The sequence below is a fragment of the Hyalella azteca genome, unplaced genomic scaffold, assembly GCF_000764305.2.
Source record: "Hyalella azteca isolate HAZT.00-mixed unplaced genomic scaffold, Hazt_2.0.2 contig10021, whole genome shotgun sequence".
Classification (NCBI taxonomy): Eukaryota; Metazoa; Arthropoda; class Malacostraca; order Amphipoda; family Hyalellidae; genus Hyalella; species Hyalella azteca.
Window position 1 is genome coordinate 422,274 of NW_025940074.1, and position 7,165 is coordinate 429,438.

The following is a 7,165-nucleotide window of genomic DNA, read 5'->3' on the forward strand; positions in this document are numbered from 1 at the left end:
AACACGACACCCCTGAGCTGAATGCCCCGGAAGTTGACAGCGGAAGCACTGGAGCGCAGGGAAAACATAGGCACGGACTCAGTAGCGGATGGGTGCAAACTTAATATGTGTAAGGATTTACACAGTCGAGTTTCCATTCAAAGGTTTATTTAATCAATTCAGAACAATTAAAATTGGCTGGAAGCAGCAACGGCGCTTTCAGTAATAGCCACGATGCTTCATAAGGTTTTCATTCATTCATTTATCCTCCTGGTAACAGGAACGATGAAGTAGAGTTCAGTAAGCAATGGCAATGAAAATAAAAATATATTGGCTTGTTCCGAGCGTGGCAAAGTTTAAAGGGCTTCAGGTGTGGTCTCCTAGGCGCTGCGACGTAGCCGTGACGCCAGACAACGATGACGTTACGTATAAGAAATAACGTAGCACGGAGGAAAGGCTCATCGACAGCACTGGACCCGAAACTTGAGGAATGTAGATACTAGAAAGGAATAAGCATAATCTTGGTCAGGTTCATGCAGGATCTGACAGTAAAATTAACTATCAGCAATTTCAGCAATTTCAGCAACAAAGAACAAATTAAATTAAGATCTCAACTGACCTGAGGTTTTTAATGCCCAGTGTTACGACTACATGCAAGTAGAATGAATGAAGAGTTTTATTTGAGAAATTTAGAGGAAATCAGTCAGAGGAGTAGGAAGTTGGACGGAAAAAGACAGCAAGAATAGCTAAAGGTTTCACTGCGTGTTGAAAGAAGATGAAAGACTTAAATTAGGATTGCACATTCCGAAACAGTATAGCCAAATGCCATCGTGAGTTGCACGAACCCTCTTCTCGCATAATAGAACTATCGATATTTAATAAACTTTGATTATACTTTGAAATAATTTAAAATATTTGCTGGAATTTGCTATATATGTATATTTATCATACCATATATTTAATAACTTTGATATACATTTGAGATAAACTTAAAATTTGCTATAGATATGAAATATATTAGATATTATTCTGATATAAATTTGTTTAAAATGATACACTTAAAATACGTGTCCAACTTCCCACAGGAGCAAAAATAAGCATAGGTAGTGCAAACGGAATCTGTTGGAAAATAAATAATGGAATCTGTTGTGAGGGATAGGATTATCGATCACTTGACTGCTCAAAAACTCATATCAGATTGTCAACATGGTTTTATTGCCGGCAGATCCTGCACCACTAACTTATTATCTACGTTGAACGATTGGACTCGCCTGCTGGACGAAAGGGATTTCATGTGCACACAGTTGCTGGGACTTCTGCACGGACTAAATTCCTGGGCAAACGTGGGATACTGGGACTTCTGGAACAGCCAAATCCCCCTGCAGACGTGGAGCTACATGGATGCGTCTCCAAAGCTCCAATAAGCATCAAACAAACAAACAAACTTTTTACCAGTTTTCGAACCACACGCAAGCGAGTTAAAGGAAGTGCAGCTGTCCGGGTGTCCGCAGCTTCTGACAAGCTCAGTGTAAGAGTATCAATTGTCACTTCAGTGGAAGGTGTAAGGTGGTAAATTTTTCGATATATTTCCTTTTGTTAACATGATAATATATTACCTATACAGAATTCCATACTGCGTTGGGAACTTGGGAGAGTCTAAAAAACTCTCTGCTTTGCCACTATGGTGTCTGGTGTCAGAATATGGTGTGTTTACCCAGTACCCTAGTAGGCAGTCACAGGTATCGGCCACAGCTGCACGCTTGGCTCTATTGCTAGAGAATAGAGATACTCTGACTTGACCCATCAGTTTCACGGTCCCTGCGCTTGCGTCTACCCGCAACAGCAACAGGAGTGGCCTCAATGATGCTATCTGGATCAGAGTCCTCAATAACAAAACCACCATCAATAGCAATTTCCTCCTCCATCATTGCAGCACACTCAGCTAACTCACTCACCTCCACAGTAGCAGTACTAGAGGTAGAGGCTGCTAAGCCAGAGCCTGCTGCTGGTGCTGGGGGACCAAACCCAGACCCAGCAAGACAGCCTGTATCTCCCATGCAAGACAATGATCAAGACGGAGGACGATTTCTTGTGATGACGAATATACCTTACAGTCTTACACAGAAATGGAGTGGACAAACAAACAAAAAAAAAACAATGCGGACTGGCAAACCTCTGAGGGAGAAAGCCAGTTGGGTTAAAGCAGAAACAAATCAAATAATAAAGGTTATGAATACTTATAAGAATCTGAATCAATAATTTACCGGTTACTTTACTTTAGGGATCGCAATTCACACACGTGCTTTCACAACGAACGCAACTGACTTTCTCCTTGTAGTGATGATGATGGACTGAAAGTGGAGGTGTGCTGGCCGTTCCAGATTTTTAGGTCATGCTTTCCGTTTTGCTATGTTCACCAGTTAATATATTACCCCTCTGGAATTCCACACTGCAGTGAGGCTGAGTGAGTGAGCCTGAGCTTCAAAGATAGTCTCGTCACTCGTTTGCCCAACTTGAACTTGTCCCAGATCTGCTTGACAATGGCCAATTGGGCTGAGGGCTCTCACTATCCAACAAATCAGGTCTTTGAGCCGAAGAGTCAAAACTTTCCATCTCAACTGAAGACTCAATCTGGCTATGACTGGCACTGGCTTTTATTTGCCAGTTTGGTTTATTTATTAGCTTGCCTTTATTTCCCTCATAACTGAAAACTAACTCTCCTCCAACTGAGGCTCCAACTCCAAGCATATCTACATCTGATTGTATTGATTTACCAGTGCCAACTCCTACAGACATCTACAGTGCTCCTGCTCCTTAATCATGTCTCCCACTTGAGTTCCCTTCAGATTCAGTCCTTCGGCCACTTCACTATCAAATACGTCTGCTAACTACATAAGACCCGATGAATTAGAATCCATGTTCTTATCCTACCCCGCGTATTTCTTATGAAGTTAAACAAATAATCTTATTTTCCAAAAAATAAATTTTTAATACTATTTACAATGATTTATACTCACGATATCCTTATATGAAATTATTTCACGCAACGAAACACACCATACGTCGTACCACTTTGACGGTTCTCCTTTGCCCTATTCTTTCATTAATTCGTGGCGTCGCCGCACGGGCGACATTCAAAAATAGAACTCATTGGCCTGGATTTCATAAAGGTAGATTTTAATGATAGATTTTGCGGGTCGTATTGTGGTCACTGAATACGCAAAAAATTTTGAGCCGTAACTTAGCAATTAGCAGCGGGCGTTATTTTTCGCCGAAGTTTGAGTACTATTTACACATTTTCTTGAAGGTAGAGTGGAAATTAGGCAGTTTACATTAATATTTTACTATAAGCTTTAAGAAACTGGCGCTGAATGGCATAGGCTTAACTTAATTATCGGTTACAAATGACGACCTTGCCTTTGCCTTATCATCGTGCAGCAAACCTCCAGTCTCGTCATATTCCTTCTGCGCGTATATAGTCCAATCATAGCTACTCCCTGGCTCTCCCGCAGATTAGGTCCTAACCCCTGCTATCATTAGTCCATTTTACATACGTTCATAAGAAAATATTTCTATTTATAAAATTGCAGGCTATTCTATCTTGAAGTTTCCTACCTCTACATTTATTGTTGTGTTCACTTATTCGTCCGCTCTAAATCGTCCGAATCTCTATTTGTGCCTGGATAAATGACAGTAAACCAACTATTCTATCACCACGTAGGGCTGAATTTTCATGAACTCGCCGGCTTGCCTTTTCATTATCTTCCTGATATTTTTTCTTCCCTTCCTACTGATATATATGTTGTGACAAAAATTTGTGATTAATCTTCTGTTACCAAGCATATATAAGGAAAATCTCACAAATTATTGACGAAATTTATTTTGATTTGCAAAATTAACAGCTAAATTTTTTACTCCTTAATGGGAAATATATGTCAACTGATAAACAACGAGACAGTTTTACATCAGTAAATCGACTTGACATTACATTTTTTCATGGGTAGCTATTATATTTTGAACTTGACATAAAAACCGACCACTTACTCACCGTGCAAATAGTTTTCAAATTGCCCAAGATTATGTACAAATAATTACATATACAATTACCAACTGATTGTTCAACTTATTTCAAAAAACAGTTTACATGTAAATGTTATACGTTAATCTTACAGTCAAGGTAATGAAATAGATTATAGAACATACGTTGTTTACAATTTGTGGCATAGGCTATGGGCCTATTTCTTCAACGCCGACAATTCTATTCTATTCTAAAAAGTCTGTACCCGGAAATTTTTGAAGGAATTTTTGTCTACGCGAAGTGCGAGAATATAATAAATATATAATTCGTAATAGGTGGTTGCTTAAATTTCTACCAGACTTTCTGAGGTTAGGGAGAATAAATCTAGATTTTGGGGCAAGATTTTGTTCCATCGATTTCTTGGAGCGCAGCCGTTGACAATTTTCATCAAATTGCGAGGATTTGAGAAGTGAAGAGACGAGACACAATTCATTAATAACGATCTAATACCGACAATTTGATAAAATTTTGTCCCGAAGTCGTACATGCTCTCCAGTCAGACAGGGTTTCAATACCCCATTTGCCTTTATATGTTACTTAAAGCGTTTATATTAAGGTGACGCAACGAATTGAATCGACTATTACCCTTCATAGATATTATATGATAACGAACATGCCTTATCGCAGCTGGTTAACTCCTTTTCACGCTTAATTCCTTCTGCATTTATTTGATTCACAGAAATTCTTTTGCTCTCTCACAGATTATTTCATAACCCTAGCCACCATTATTCACATTTATAACCCCAGTCACCATTATTCGCATTCATAATTAATTTGTATCACTTTCAAATAATTGTATCACAATTATTTTGTCAAAGGACTTTATTCAGTCCAGCAGCTATTTCAATCAATCGGTAGTTATGGAAAGATCGGGTTCCAAAGGCCGGATCCCTTGTGAATCAAGTCACGAAAAATTCAAGAATCGGCAACAGGCCATAGGCCTATTTCTTCAGTGTCGACACTTCTTCTATTCTATTCTATTCTTTTGNTAGTAGCTACTTCAAACTATCGCCAGTCATGAAAAGATCCGGGCAAATAACACGATATTAGATCTTCTATGAACAAGGCACGAAAAGGAAAAGAATCGGCGACAGGCCACATCAGGCCTACACTTCAGCGCCGACATCACTATGTTATGTTATGTTAAGATCGGGTTCCAAAGGCCGGATCCCCTGTGAATCAAGTCACGAAAAATTCATGAATCGGCAACAAGCCATGGGCCTATTTCTTCAGTGCCGACACTTCTTCTATTCTATTCTTTTGTGATAATCGTAATGACTTGCCGTTGTCCGAGAATCAGTACTGTCAACCTACGATACTATATATCGTTAAAGTAAAGACTGCTACGTCGCCATCTTGCGTAGGGAAAGCTAAACATCTTAGAGGGAGATGTTCTATAAGAAGTCGATTATAACTTGTAGTCATGTCGTCAAAAAGTTAAACTCTTTATTAATATGATTTTGTTAGGTGATAATACTTCTCATTGTATTTGATAATGCTTAGTCAATGTTCATTTGTTTAGTCTATTGACGAACTGGTATCGACTCACGCGCTCGCAAGTTAATTATCCTCGAGAGTTATTCTATCTTATATCGACTTTCTCTTATCATTATTTGACCAAAGGATTATATTATGATTCTATTTTATTGTGATATACCATAATATCTATTGTTTTTGCATATAGATGCTTTTATCAGCCATTTCTTCTACATTGTAGACGGGGTGTTGAGGCAAGCTCATTTTAGCTAAGTTACCCATCGCGGAAAAGTTGTGTGTGCTCAGTGGTACTGGGTTGGGGTGCACATGTTTCATTACCGAATTTGGCGAGCCAGATCTGGGCTTCCAAGAATAAATTCCACCGTAGTTCTAAAGATTACTCGGAAAGCGTTGGACTAACTGAAAAATAACGGCGTAGGTGGAGTTCTTGGATAGTTCCAGATGCTGGTAGCGCGCTGGGACGGCTAGTTCCCGTGCCGAGCACTTCTCGTGCTGTGGGGGCTTATAACCTCTGCACTCGAATATTTATGACAGCGTCATATAAGCTCGTCATATATATTGGTGTTGTTCGGCAGACGCTTCTCTTTTATGCAAGTTTGATTGAAGACCAGAGCATGCTTTTTATTAACAATCTTCTTGTTCGTCTTTTCAATGAGTCGAACCAAATTTCTAGCTATTTGTTCAGATACGCATTTAAGCTGTGCCAAAGTGGGTCGCAGGTAACGGTGCTCACTTTTGATCTGCTATTTAAAAGTAATGAATGTATTTTAATTTAAACCATTCATCATATTGGCCAACAATTGAACAACAACCATCAACAAAATCTAAAAACAACTTAGAACCTAATTAAAAGAATCAAGCGTAAAACTGGCATAGTTTCTCAACTGCAGACCAGTCAGCCCTCAGCTGATTGGTCTGAAACATATAAACTGGTCTGAAATTACAAGCACGACCTTGAGCCGACGACTCACATGCCATCCACAATCTGGAGGACCTAAGAACCACATGCGGTAGGCTCACAATGAGACCATCACCCGAGCAACATGGGAGGCCTGCACCAGCATAGTTATGCGGTGCCCCAACCCATCGAGACTGAGGATAGCTGAGGCCCTCATTATCAAGAGCGTCTCTAGCCATCAACCTCCAAACTACAGGATTCGTCCGGACGCTGAAATTATTTTCAGAGTAACTTTAAGCTAATATTTTAATTTATATTATACAAATTATACTAAAACTACTAAATTACTACTAAAATTATAGACTACTAAAATTATACTACTGAAATTTATAGACTACACCGGCCTCTCGGATAACTCCCGCGTTTTTGCAGGGGCCTTGACAACAATGTCAAATTCCAAACTAAACGCAACAAAGGCTATGCTATGCTATGCTATGCTATGCTATGCTATGCTATGCTATGCTATGCTATGCTATGCTATGCTATGCTATGCTATNCAGGCAATAAGTCCAGCAGCTATCTCAGTCAATCGTCAGTTATGGAAAGATCGGGTTCCAAAGGCCGGATCCCTTGTGAATCAAGTCACGAAAAATTCAAGAATCGGCAACAGGCCATGGGCCTATTTCTTCAGTGCCGACACTTCTATTATATTC